The 14,005-nt window shown below is 21.7% G+C and overlaps 1 protein-coding gene across 1 annotated transcript in view; it reads right to left on the reverse strand.

Moving 5' to 3' along the window:
- The window catches only part of LOC109604061 (collagen alpha-2(IV) chain), a 61,798-nt gene that overhangs the window by 37,524 nt on the left and 10,269 nt on the right, over positions 1-14,005 (reverse strand). The window lies entirely within an intron of this gene.

A 14,005-nucleotide genomic window follows, 5' to 3' on the forward strand; every position in this document is an offset into this window, starting at 1 on the left:
TTAAACAGACTGATTGTTATGTTGGTATAAATTTTAACAACCTACGCTGTACTGATAATAAACTTTACTCTATAAAATATATTTTAAATGTTTAAAGAAGTGTATAAAAATCTATAAAAATAGCCGTCAAATTTACAATATATGTAATAATGCAAATTTCCATTTTCATCCTAAAATTTACAGTTATAAACATTTTGTATCAATTTTTGTTGAATTATTACAAATTTGTTTTATGTTTAATAATGTAAAAAATTAAGTAGTACCAACATTTACATTATATTTGTTAGTTAGTAACTTTTTAAGAATTTACAAGTATACAAATTTTTAAAACATTTAACACCAAATTTTATTAAATAAACGTTAAGGTTACTATAAATTTAATATTAATTATTAAATTTTTCATAATCATCCTAAAATTTAGGTAACATCTGAAAATTTAAAACCTAACCTCACATTTTCAAAGAATCAATTATTTATTGAATTTGTCTCATGTCTATTAAAGCATAAAATTAAAAAGTATATAAGTATATAAATTTTTAAAATATTTAACACCAAATTGTGTTAAAATAAACGTCAAGATTTCTATAAATTTAATATTAATTATTAAGCTTTATAAAATCATCACAAAATTTAGAAAAAATCTGAAAATTTGAAACTTAACTTCACATTTTTTAAGAATTTACAGTATATTTAATACCTTAGTATATCAATTTCTAAAATATTTAATACCAAATTTTATTAAAATAAACGTCAAGGTTACCATAAATTTAATATTAATTAAGTTTTTCAAAATCATCCCAAAATTTACATAAAATCTGAAAAATTTAATTTTCTAAGAATCAATTATTTATTGATTTGAAGTTTTTCAAAATTTATAAGTATGTCATATTTAACATCAAATTTAATATTAAATGTTAATTTTTTCAAAATCATTTTAAAATTTAGATAAAATGAAAATTTAAAACTTAACCTAACATTTTTGAAGAATTAATTTTTTATTGAATCATTACAAATTTCTCTTATGTCTATTGAAGGATAAAAATTAAGATGTATAAGTATATTTAATACTAATTATTAAATTAAATTTTTCAGGTCTAATAAGTATGTAATTTTTAAAATATTAAACACAAAATTTTGTTAAATTTAACGTCAAGGGTACTATAAATTTAATACTAATTAAGTTTTTCAAAATTATAGTAAATTTAAGTAAAATATGGAAACATAAAATATAACCTAAAATTTTGGAAGAATAATTTTTTTTGTGAATTATTACAAATGTTTGCAACATTAATAAATATCAGTTTTTAAAATTTTGAACACCAAATTTATTAGAATAAACCTCAAAGTTACTATAAATTTAATACTAATTATTAAATTCAAAATCAAAATCATCCAAAAATTTGTTGAATTATTTCAAATTTGTTTAACATTTAATATAGTAATGAATAAAGAGGTACCAACATTAAATAGTATATTTAATACTTAATAAGATTTTCACCAAATTTTTGTTGTTGAAAAAAAAATAAAAGTGAAAGATACTATAACTAATATTAATTATTAAATTTATCAAAATCATCCTAAAATTTAGATAAAATCGGAAAAATTAAAGTTAAAACTTTTTAAAAATCAGTTTTTGTTAATTTTTTTCAAATTTGTTTTATGTTTAATAAAGCACAAACTAAAAACATTTCATTGTTTATTATTAAAAAATTATATAAAAAATATTTATATTTTATAAATATGACAATTTTTAAAATATGTTTTATGTTAAAAAGTTATATGAAATAGTCAAAAATAATTTGACAATAAATAAATGGGTATCAAAATTTGCAGTAATTTTAATGTTAAATAAGTTTTTTAGAATTTGAAATATTTAAAAACATTTAACAGGAAAAACATTCCAAAGTTACTATAATTTTATTACAAATGTAAGTTTACAATAAATCAACAGTTGTTAGATTTAGATTCTATAAATTTAATAAAATCTTTCATGTATATATGTGAAATTAAATTTTAACGATCCATTTAATTTTCAAACTCCATTATAAAATTGAAACGAAAACGTACAATTACATCCACTTGCAAATATTCAGGTACTACGTTGGGAGAAAGATTCCGAGAATTCTACAACTTCATTCATTTCACTTTGAATCGGGTCCGTACGGACCCGCAAGAAACGTTTAACAATGCCAAGATAATAGTTTTCGGCCTCTCGAGATCCGAGATAGTATTTGTTATAGTTATAAGGGCACAATAACAGGTCCTTTATGGGTTTCCGAATGGATTGCCGAGATTCTAATCTCGAAGGTGAAGTGTGAAATGATAAATATTGTCGATTTTCTATTTCGTCATTGTTCCGTGTCGAAGCTGTAAAACCTTGTGTAACTTGTTTGCACTGCACGTAATTAATTATAATCGTATTGTTTCACAGAAAGCGCTTTATCTAATCGAGTTCAATTTAAGATTTTAATTCGTAAAATTTAATTGGCACATGTGCCGCTACTTATCAGATCGTCAATTCAATTAGATGCACGCAGACCTCTGAGTCAATGACATTCTCTCCCAACGTCGAAATTTATGGGAACTTTTAAGGATTATGTTAATATTTGTGTAGGTTATCTAGCTTTGATTTGTTTTATTGTCTTCTGTTAGTTTCACATTTAAAATGACAAAGATATTTATTGTTATTTTTATTAATTTTTAATAATTCTGAAAAACTTAACAATTAATTTTAAATTTATGCTACAGTAACTTTCACATAAAATAAATAAAATTTAAAGTTTTGGTTATTTTTGATCTTTTTTATATAAAAATTTAATTACGAAAATTTTAATAATGTCATTCGATTTTCCTTTATTAATTGCGAAACAAATTCTACAAAAAAATGTTAGGTTAAGTTTTTTCAATTTTTAGAATTCGTATAAATCTCATAAAAAACTCAATAATAAATCATTATTATATTTCAAGAAAATATTTTACAAATAAAATTGAGATATTTTATTAAGTTTACATAATTATTTAATTTAAAAAATTTAATTTCTAAAAATTGAAATAATAATTTAAATATAAAATTAATTAACATTTTGGAAATGTTTATTAAACCAAACTAAAACTTCTCATATTTTTTTTTAATTAAAATTCTAAATATTAACTTTCAAGAAAATATTGTGAAATAATAAAAATTAATTGTATGTTTTCATTTTAATATTATATTGACACATTGTGTTAAATTTACACAAATTATTTAAAAAATGATTTTTTAAATTTAAAATTACTTTTTCTTTGGAGACATCAAAATATTTATTAAACCATACACTATTTTTCACTTTTTTTGTTAAATAAAATTCTAAATCTAGAAAATAATAGAAATTGTATAGTTTCAATTTAATTTTGGAAATTTTCAAATTAAATAAATTCTTAAGAAATAAATAAAATTATATATATTCTTTTATTTTCACATATTTCATAAATTTTTTACACATAAAGTTGAGACATTTTGTTAAGTTTACATAATTTATTTATTTAAAAATTAGAAATGATTTTTTAAATATAAAATTACTTTTTTTGGAACATCAAAAATATATATTAAACCAATCTAATAATTCTCATATTTTTTGTTAATATTCCAAATATTAAATTAACTTTCAAGGAAATATAGTGAAATAATATAAATTAATTGCATTTTTTCATTTTAGTTTTGTAAATTTTCAAATTTATAAGAAATAATTAAAAATATATATAATTTTTTATTTTTACATATTTTATAATTTTATATATATATATATATATATAATATTACTATATATATATATATATATATATATATATATATATATATATATATATATATAATATTATATAATATTACTTATTTTTGAGAAAGATCAAAAAGATTTATTAAACCAATCCAATAATTGACTTTCTAGAAAATATTATGAAATAATATTAATTAATTATATATTTTTATTTTAATTTTGTAAATTTTTGAAATTGAATAAATTATTAAGAAATAAATAAAATTATATATATTATATATAAGTTGAGACACTTTGTTAAGTGTGTTGTTAAAAAATAGAAATGAATTTTTAAATCTAAAAATACTTGTTTGGAAACATCAAAAATATTTAATAAACCAATTTAATAATTCTCATATTTTTTGTTAAAATATTTTTAATAAAATTTTTGATAAAATTCTAAATATTAACTTTCAAAAAGATATTATAAAAAAAATTAATTAATTGTATATTTTTATTTTAATTTTGTAATTTTTCAAATTGAATAAATTATTAAGAAACAAATAGGAGTATATATTCTTTTATTTTCACATATTTCAAAAATGTTTTACATGTGAAGTTGAGACATTCTGTTAAGTTTACATAATTTATTTATTTAAAAAATAGAAATGAGTTTTCAATCTAAAATTATTTATTTTTTTGGAAACATCAAAAATATTTATTAAATTCTAAATATTAACCTAACTTTCAAAAATTTTAATTTTGTAAATTAGTAATAAATAATAATTAACACAATTAACAATTAATTTTAAATTTATGGTACAGTAACTTTCACATAAAATAAATAAAATTTAAAGTTGAATGTTTTAAAAATTTTGGTTAATTTTGATCTTTTTTATATAAAAATTTAATTCTTAAGAAATAAATAATAATATTTTTTTTTATTTTTACATATTTCATAATTTTTTTACATTTAAGTTTTAGTATTTTATTTAAAAATTTAGGAACTTTTCAAATGAAATACATTCTTAAAAATAAATTTAAAGACACATAATTTTCAAATATTTACACTTGTTTTGTAATTATTTACATTATCTGTGTTTAATTTAATTATTTAACCGAGTGAATTTTCAAAATTACTGATTATTAATTCCAGACATATTTAAATTTGTACAATAAAACAAAGACCAAATTGTGAACGATAAATATGAACTTTGTATTCTCGAATCGCATCTTTATATTTGTATGGAACACATCTCGATCGCGCTGCAAGATAAAATCCAGCACGGCTTCGTCCCGTACGAATGTAAACACCGAACGTAAAAATATATACACGCACCTTTATTTATAGGTGTAGCATCCATAAGCAGACGTGGGTGGTTTGGAGTTTAGCTCTTTACAAAAGAAAACCAATAAATTTAACGGTGGATCATTCTTAACATTAATATAGTGTTTTTTAATCAGTTTAAGCACTTTTTCGCATTTTATACAATCAACCGAGTAAATTGATATCGAATATTTCGACGAGTGTTTTTAAATCTTTGTAATTTTATCTCGTTCACACTCAGCAGTGTTAATATGATTTATGCCCCAACACCGAATGATAAATGGTGATAATGCCACTTTATAGAGCTCTCAAAGAAACGCCATTAAAAATAGGCCAGACGGGCCACAAAAGATGCGCTTTTTTCCCCGTTGGGTTATTTTTAATTTTCCAATTTGATATTTTTAGAAATGCAATATTCAGGAAGCGTTCGGAGCAATAAATTGTGACATTTGTTTACGGTGTTCTTTTACGTCCATTTAAATTGTGACTTTCGTATTATTAACGTTTTACGTATCGAATAACGTAATTTATCAAATTCACACTTATGTTAAGACCCCCTCGGGTAATTGGTGATTTGGTACGGTTTGTTTTTGGCCTGTTAATTATCAATTAGGTCTGTTACAGTAAGTACTTATAAGGGGCCATTAATCATTTTCTAAGCACTTGATTTGTTGGCGTCTGGTGAAAGATAATTTGTGACATTCTCTGGGAGATACACTGCTCCAATAAGTTAACGTACCACCTACAATTTTGTAAATAAGTTTTTCTATTAACACTCCCGTATATGTGTTTTAAAAAGTGTGCAAACGTTTTTACAAAATGTTTAATAAATTTACACATAATTAATTAAATTTCAAAAAATAAAATGATTATTGTGAAATAATATAACGTGGTTGAATCTTTTCATTTTAAATTTGTAGATTTTCAAATTAAATAAATTAAGAAATTAATCAAATTATAATTATATTTTTAATTTCACATATTTTTTATATATAAAAATGAGAAATTTTATTAAATTTACACTTAATTTATTAAATTTCAAAAAATGAAATGATCATTTAAATCTAATATTAATTACTTTTTTTGGAAATTTCAAAAATACTTATTGAAATAATCTAAAAACTCATATTTTTTATGAAATTCTTAAATTTTAACCTAACTTTCAAAAATATATTGTGAAATAACTTAAAGTAATTGAATGTTTTCATTTTAAATTTGTAGAATTTCAAAATAAATAAATTAAGAAATTAATAAAATTATAATTATATTTTTTTTCACATATTTAAAAATATTTTATATATAAAGTTGAGAAATTTTATTAAATTTACACATAATTTATTAAATTCCAAAAAATGAAATGATAATTTAAATCTAATATCAATTAATTTTTTGGAAATTTCAAAAATATTTATTGAACTAATCTATAAACTCATATATTTTATTAAATCTATAAATTTTAAACTAATTCTCAAGAAAATATTGTGAAATAATATAGAGTGATTGAATTTTTCATTTTAAATTTGTAGATTTTCAGATTAAGTAAATTAATAAATTAATAAAATAATAATTATATTTTTAACTTTACTTTAACACATAATTTTAATAAATTTACATTTAATTTATTAAATTTCAAAAAATGAAATGATTATTTAAAACTAATATTAATTACTTTTTTGGAACTTTCTAAAATACTTATTGAAATAATCTAAAAACTCATACTTTTTTTATTAAATTCTTAAATTTTAACTTAAAGAAATTTTATTAAATTTATATATAATTTATTAAATTTTAAAAAATGAAATGATTATATAAATTTAAAATTAATTATTTTTGGAAAATTTCTAAAATACTGAACTAAAAATTCATATTTTTTTATTAAATTCACAAATTTGAAATTTTGGACGAACCAAAGGTGGAATTAGCACTGTTTAATTCAAATTTTTATTTTTTAGGTATTAATTAAAAAAAAACTTTACTTTCCAGAAAATTTAAAGAAAATATTGAGTTTTCAAGTTAAATAAATTAAATTAAAAAAAAAATAAATAAAAAATTTTTGCATATAAAGTTTATAAAGAAATGTTTTTATTTAATATAATTAATTAAAAAAATTAAATGTTAAATATAAAATTAGTAATTGTATGTTTTCATTATAAATTTTTATTTTTTTTTTTTCAATTCAAATTTTTATTTTTTATAAACATTAAATTTTCAGATTAAGTGAATTCATAAAAAGTAAATGAAATTATAACTATTTTTTTAACCAGTATGAAAGTCCTCATATTTTCTTTATTAAAATCATAAATTTTGGCCTAACTTTCAAGAAAATATTGTCAATTTATTTGATGTAATTTTAATTTTGTAAATTCTTAAGAAATAACTAAAATTATATATCTTATTTTTAATTTTATATATTTCACAATTTTTTTATATACAAAATTGGGAAACTTGATCTAAAATTAGTTTATTTATTTGAAATTTAAAGGTGGTTCAAATTTTTATTTTTTATAAACAACAAATTTTATTTTTTTTTAAAAAAAAAATTTAAGATTTTTTGCAACAACTATAAATAAAAATCTATTTTTAAATATATATCACTATACAATGTTCATCCGATTTTCAGAAAGTATTAATAATCATCAATTATTATTGTTGTGGTGCCTTAATTTCTTGTAACAGTGTAATTTGCTACATTCTTTGGGAGATATTAAGCACAAAAAAAAAACGAAACTGGATCGATATATCTAACATAGTATGTACTCACACGTCGTTTTGTAGGTGAACAAGGTTTTCAATTTTTATTCGTTCGCACAACCCAGATATTGTTCATCAGATGTATGAAAGAAATTCGCAACACAACAAAAGTTGTGCTTGTGCGTTGTGCATCGTAAAATCTCAAAGACAAACACACAAACAAATTGAATGGGTTCGTTATCACCGACGCACGGTAATAAACCGCCTTGCACCGAACCAACTGAAAATAATCAACTTACTGTAACCACTTAAACATAAATCATTATAAACGTTGCAGTTAAATCCAATAAATAATCGATGCGTCCAGATCGCATCGGATCGAGGGGCTCGATCTGAGAAAAATGTCGGTGTTTGTAAACATCAACTTGCAGTTTTGAGGTCGTAAGTTTTAATAGAAATGTTTCCGTCAAATGCGACAGTACTAATACGAATACGTCGAATGAGACAGACGCTGGAAATACTTTCGTGACTAATTCGTGTGTATTAAAACGTTTATTGCCGCACATTACATATGCGTTATTTAATATCTTAAGGCCGAAAAAAATACACGCTGCAAACAAGCCGTTAAATTATTTTTAACGCTACGTACGAAACGCGGTCTTAAAAACGGTAAAATAAACAAATCGTCTATTTACGGGCTCCCCGGTTATTAGTTTCCTTATTGCCACTTTTCATTTTGGTCGGGTTTATGTAACGAACGAAAAATGTTCCACCTTTATGTCTGTCTGGCCGGTTCTTTGCGTTCCGTTTGCGAATGTTCAGGTACCACGTTGGGGAAGAGCGGTTCCGAGAATGGTACAACTTCATTCATTTCAGTTTTTCACTTTGAAATGGGTCCTTGACGTTGAACAGAAGAAATGTTTGACAATGCATGATAATAGTTTCCGACTTCTTCATAACTAAGATAGTATTTTTGTTATATGTGAAATATAATGAAATTTAAAAAAAATAATAATTCATAAATATTAACTTTATTTCCATTGGTTCATTTTAAATAACAAGTTTTCAATTTATATAAATTCCTCTCTTATCATTTCACATATTTTTCGCATAAAATGTTTTATTAAATTTATACAATCTGATTAATCTCTTATAAAAAATTGAAGTGATAATAAAAGACTTTAGAAAATGTTTATTAAAAGAATAAAAAAATTTTAATTTTTTTATTAAATTCATAAATATATACTTATAAATATAAATAAATATTGTAAATATGTTTTTTAAATATATTTAAAATTGTTTTTATATTTTTAAATATTTCACATTTTTTTACATATAAAGTTGAAAAATTTTATTAAATTTAAAAAATGAAATGACCACTTAAATTTAAAATTAATTAATATGTTGGAAGCATAAAAAATTCATTTTTAAGCAACATAAAACTTCACACTTATATACTTAATTTTTTAAAACATATTGTAAATATTTTTTTTACTATTTTAATAAGTTTTCAAATGAAAATCTCTTCAAGACTGATTATTAAATTTATATATTTTATTATTGTAATTTATTATGAAAAAAAAAATGAAATGATAATTTAATTTAATTAATAATTTGGAAACTTTGTAGAAAATTTAGATTAAACAAATTCTTAAAATAAAAGATTTTTACATATAAATTTTATAAAGAGATTCTATTAAATTTATTTAATATATTTACTTAAAAAAATTAAATGGTCATTTAAATCTAAATTTATTTTTTCTTGGAAATTTCAAAAATACTTGTAAGTAATTGTATGTTGAATTTATAGTTTTTCAGTTTAACTAAATTTAGAAACAAATAAAATTATAACTATATTTTTAATTTCACATATTTCACAATTTTTTTACATATAGAGATCAGAAAGTTTATTAAATTATATAATTTAAAAAAATGAAATGATCTGAAACTTTCAGATTAAGTAAATTCATAAAAAGTAAATAAAATTATAATCATTTTTTTTTTAACTAAACTGAAACTCGTATTTTCTTTATTAAAATCATAAATTTTGACCCAACTTTTAAGAAGATAGTGTGAATTAATTTGATTTAATTTTAATTTATTCACAATTCAGATTATGTAAATTCTTAAGAAATAAATAGAATAATATATTTTATTTTTAATTTCACATATTCCACAATTTTTTTAATACTAAATTGAGAAATTTTATTAAATTTATATAATTTATTTTATAAAAAAATGGAATTATCTAAAATTAAATAATTTATTCCAAATTTAAAAAATACTTATTGGACCAATCTAAAACATTTTGTTTAAAATTTGATAAAAAAAAATAATAATGAAAATATGAAAATAGTTCAAGAAAATATTGAGAAAAAAATGTTTTCATTTTAGTTTCATAAATTATTAAATTAAGTAATTTCTTGATAAATTAATATATTTATATTTATTTTTTATAATTTCCCATATTTCACAAATTTGTTATATATAAAATTGATAAATCTAAAATTTATTAATTTTTTGTTAGAATAAAAAATTCTTTATTTTTAATCAATATAAAACTTCACACATTTTATAAAATTAAATTAAAAAGTGTTAATTTAACTTTCAAGAAAATGTTGTGAAATAATATAAAGTAATTGGATAATTATTTTTTTATACTTTTCACATAAAAGACTAACTAAAAAAAGGGAAAGATTATTTAAATCTAAGATTAGTTAATTTATTGGAAATTTCAAATATAACCAATATAAAACATTTCATATTTTTTATTAAATTCATAAATTTGAAACAAAATTTCAAGAAAATATTGTGGAATAATGTTGTCATTTTAATTTTGCAAAATTTCAGATTAAGTGTATTATTACAAAATAAATATATTTTTATATTTTTAAATATTTTACTTATAGAGGTGAGAAATTTTATGAAATTTATATAATTTATTTAATTTAAAAAATGAAATGATCACTTAAACATAAAATATATATACATATATTTTGAAAACATTAAAAATTTATAATAAATCAACATAAAACTACACACATATTTTTAAAATTAAATAAAAAATGTTAACTTTCAAAAAAAATATTGTGAAATAATATAATATATATAAATTCTTAATAAATAAATAAAATTCAATTTTTTATATTTTTCACAAAAAAATTTAAAACATTTTATTGTTTAATCCATTATAAAAAATTTAAGTGATATAAGCCTTAAAATAATTTTTTTGAAACCTAAATAATGCTTATTAGAAGATCTAAAACATCACATATTTTTTATTTAATTTAATCAATTTTAACTAAACTTTCCAGAAAATGTTGTAAAATAATATAAAGTAATTCTATGTTTTTATTTAAATTTTATGTCAATTCTCAAATTTAATAAATTCTTAAAAAATAAATTTATATATTTCACAAGTAAAGATTTTATTACATTTATATAATATTATATTATAATCTATTATAAAATATTGAAATGATAATCTAAGTCTAAAAATAGTCTAATTTTTGGGAACTCAAAAATTGCTTATTAAAATTATCATGATGAGTTTTCAAATTTAATAAATTCTTAAAATAAAAATATTGTGAAACAAGAATTTATTTTAATTTCGTAGCGGTATTGGTAAGTCTGTTACAAATTTTATCTGCAACAACATTAAAACCCATTACGATAAAAACTTTATTGAAATTGAAACTAAAAAACAATTGAATTAAATGACACAAGAATTTAATCTCAAACTTTTAGTACGTATTACTTCGATTTTAACTGTTATTCCTGCTACCAGCATTGTTTCCTGAAAGTCCTGAAACTGCAATCTCGGGCGTGAATCTAAATATACCAATCGGCGATCGCTTCTTGGAATCGACGCGCATAAAACAAAAACCGCGTCGCCGTTTCGTTCACCGGCTCTAACTTTCAATATAATCACGGTGAAACGCGTCTCACTCGCATTCGTAATATTAGTACACGAACTCAAATTGTCACCGGTAAAATGTAACGGACATTCGTTATTCCATTACGCATAATTAAATGATAGCATCTCGATCGGATAACCAAAGTGGCAGCTTCGGACAGAACCGGCGGTTAATCTTCTTAGAATATTAAAAGGAAAGAAAAAAAAACTGATGACCATAAAGCATCTATCTCCTTGGGATAGATTATTATTTACACGCATCGATTTTGCAAACATGTGCCGGCGTACAAAAAATATTAATTATGTCATCGTTCAAAAAGAGCCGACCGCATGCGATTGCGTCATTCGCTTTCAGCGTGGCCGATATAAATATTGCAGGCAATTGGATATGCAGCCGTCGAATGTCTAGGTTAACAGCTAACAATGAACGATTGCCATTGGCGAGGAAACGCCGAAAATATTTGGATGACAGGCTGAAACATCATCACGAGACGGGAACTGATATCAGGAATTCTAATTACGGTGGCGGTCAAAAGTATGGAATAATTTTCAGGAATAAGGTGGTCAATATTTTTGTCGGGTAGTGTAACTCAATGTTATTTTCGTCCACGTTTTTGACGTTGGACAAAAATTGAATACTTTTTGAGTTTACAAGAAATAAATTGAGTTTTCCTTAAATATTGAAGTCTTCAGTTTCTATAGATGGGTAAAAACAAATATTTATTGGAAGATTTGAAAAATCACGCTAGATTTCGTAAAATTTAAGAATTAGACAAGATACTGATTCGAAAATTTTGAAAATATTTCGAATACAAGACGAACAGACCTCGAAAATATTTAGATGACAGGTGAAACATCATCACCAGACAGAAACTGATATCAGGAATTCTAATTACAGTGGTGGTGAAAAGTATGGAATAATTATCAGGAATTGATCATTTTTTGAAACTTCGGTTTATAGAACTGATGTTGAAGGTGGACAATATTTCTGTCAGGTATTGTGTCTCAATGTTATTTTCGTCCACATTTTTGACGTTGGACAAAAAATTGAATACTTTTTGAGTTTACAAGAAATAAATTGAGTTTTCCTTAAATATTGAAGTCTTCAGTTTCTATAGATGGGTAAAAACAAATATTTATTGGAAGATTTGAAAAATCAATGCTAGATTTCGTAAAATTTAGGAATTAGACAAGATACTGATTCGAAAATTTTCAAAATATTTCGAATACAAGACAAACAGACCTCGAAAATATTTAGATGACAGGTGAAACATCATCACCAGACAGAAACTGATATCAGGAATTTTAATTACAGTGGTGGTGAAAAGTATGGAATAATTATCAGGAATTGATCATTTTTTGAAACTTCGGTTTATAGAACTGATGTTGAAGGTGGACAATATTTCTGTCAGGTATTGTGTCTCAATGTTATTTTCGTCCACATTTTTGACGTTGGACAAAAAATTGAATACTTTTTGAGTTTACAAGAAATAAATTGAGTTTTCCTTAAATATTGAAGTCTTCAGTTTCTATAGATGGGTAAAAACAAATATTTATTGGAAGATTTGAAAAATCACGCTAGATTTCGTAAAATTTAGGAATTAGACAAGATACTGATTCGAAAATTTTCAAAATATTTCGAATACAAGACGAACAGACCTCGAAAATATTTAGATGACAGGTGAAACATCATCACCAGACAGAAACTGATATCAGGAATTCTAATTACAGTGGTGGTCAAAAGTATGGAATAATTATCAGGAATTGATCATTTTTTGAAACTTCGGTTTATAGAACTGATGTTGAAGGTGGACAATATTTCTGTCAGGTATTGTGTCTCAATGTTATTTTTATCCACATTTTTGACGTTGGACAAAAAATTGAATACTTTTTGAGTTTACAAGAAATAAATTGAGTTTTCCTTAAATATTGAAGTCTTCAGTCTCTATAGATGGGTAAGAACAAATATTTATTGGAAAATTTGAAAAATCAATGCTAGATTTCGTAAAATTTAGGAATTAGACAAAGAACCTGTTTCGAAAATTTTGAAAATATTTCGAATACAAGAGGAAGAGACCTCGAAAATATTTAGATGACAGGTGAAACATCATCACCAGTAAGAAACTGATATCAGGAATTCTAATTACAGTAGTGGTCAAAAGTATGGAATAATTAATTAAGGTGGTCAATATTGAATAATTTTTGAGTTTACAAGAAATAAATTGAATTTTCTTAAATATTGAAGTCTTCAGTCTGATTTTCTCAATCTATCCTTTAAACAGTTTAAAGATATATTGAGTGATTCTGGCTAATGAATAATTATTTATGAATTTACTC

The sequence above is a fragment of the Aethina tumida genome, chromosome 4 (assembly GCF_024364675.1).
Source record: "Aethina tumida isolate Nest 87 chromosome 4, icAetTumi1.1, whole genome shotgun sequence".
Classification (NCBI taxonomy): Eukaryota; Metazoa; Arthropoda; class Insecta; order Coleoptera; family Nitidulidae; genus Aethina; species Aethina tumida.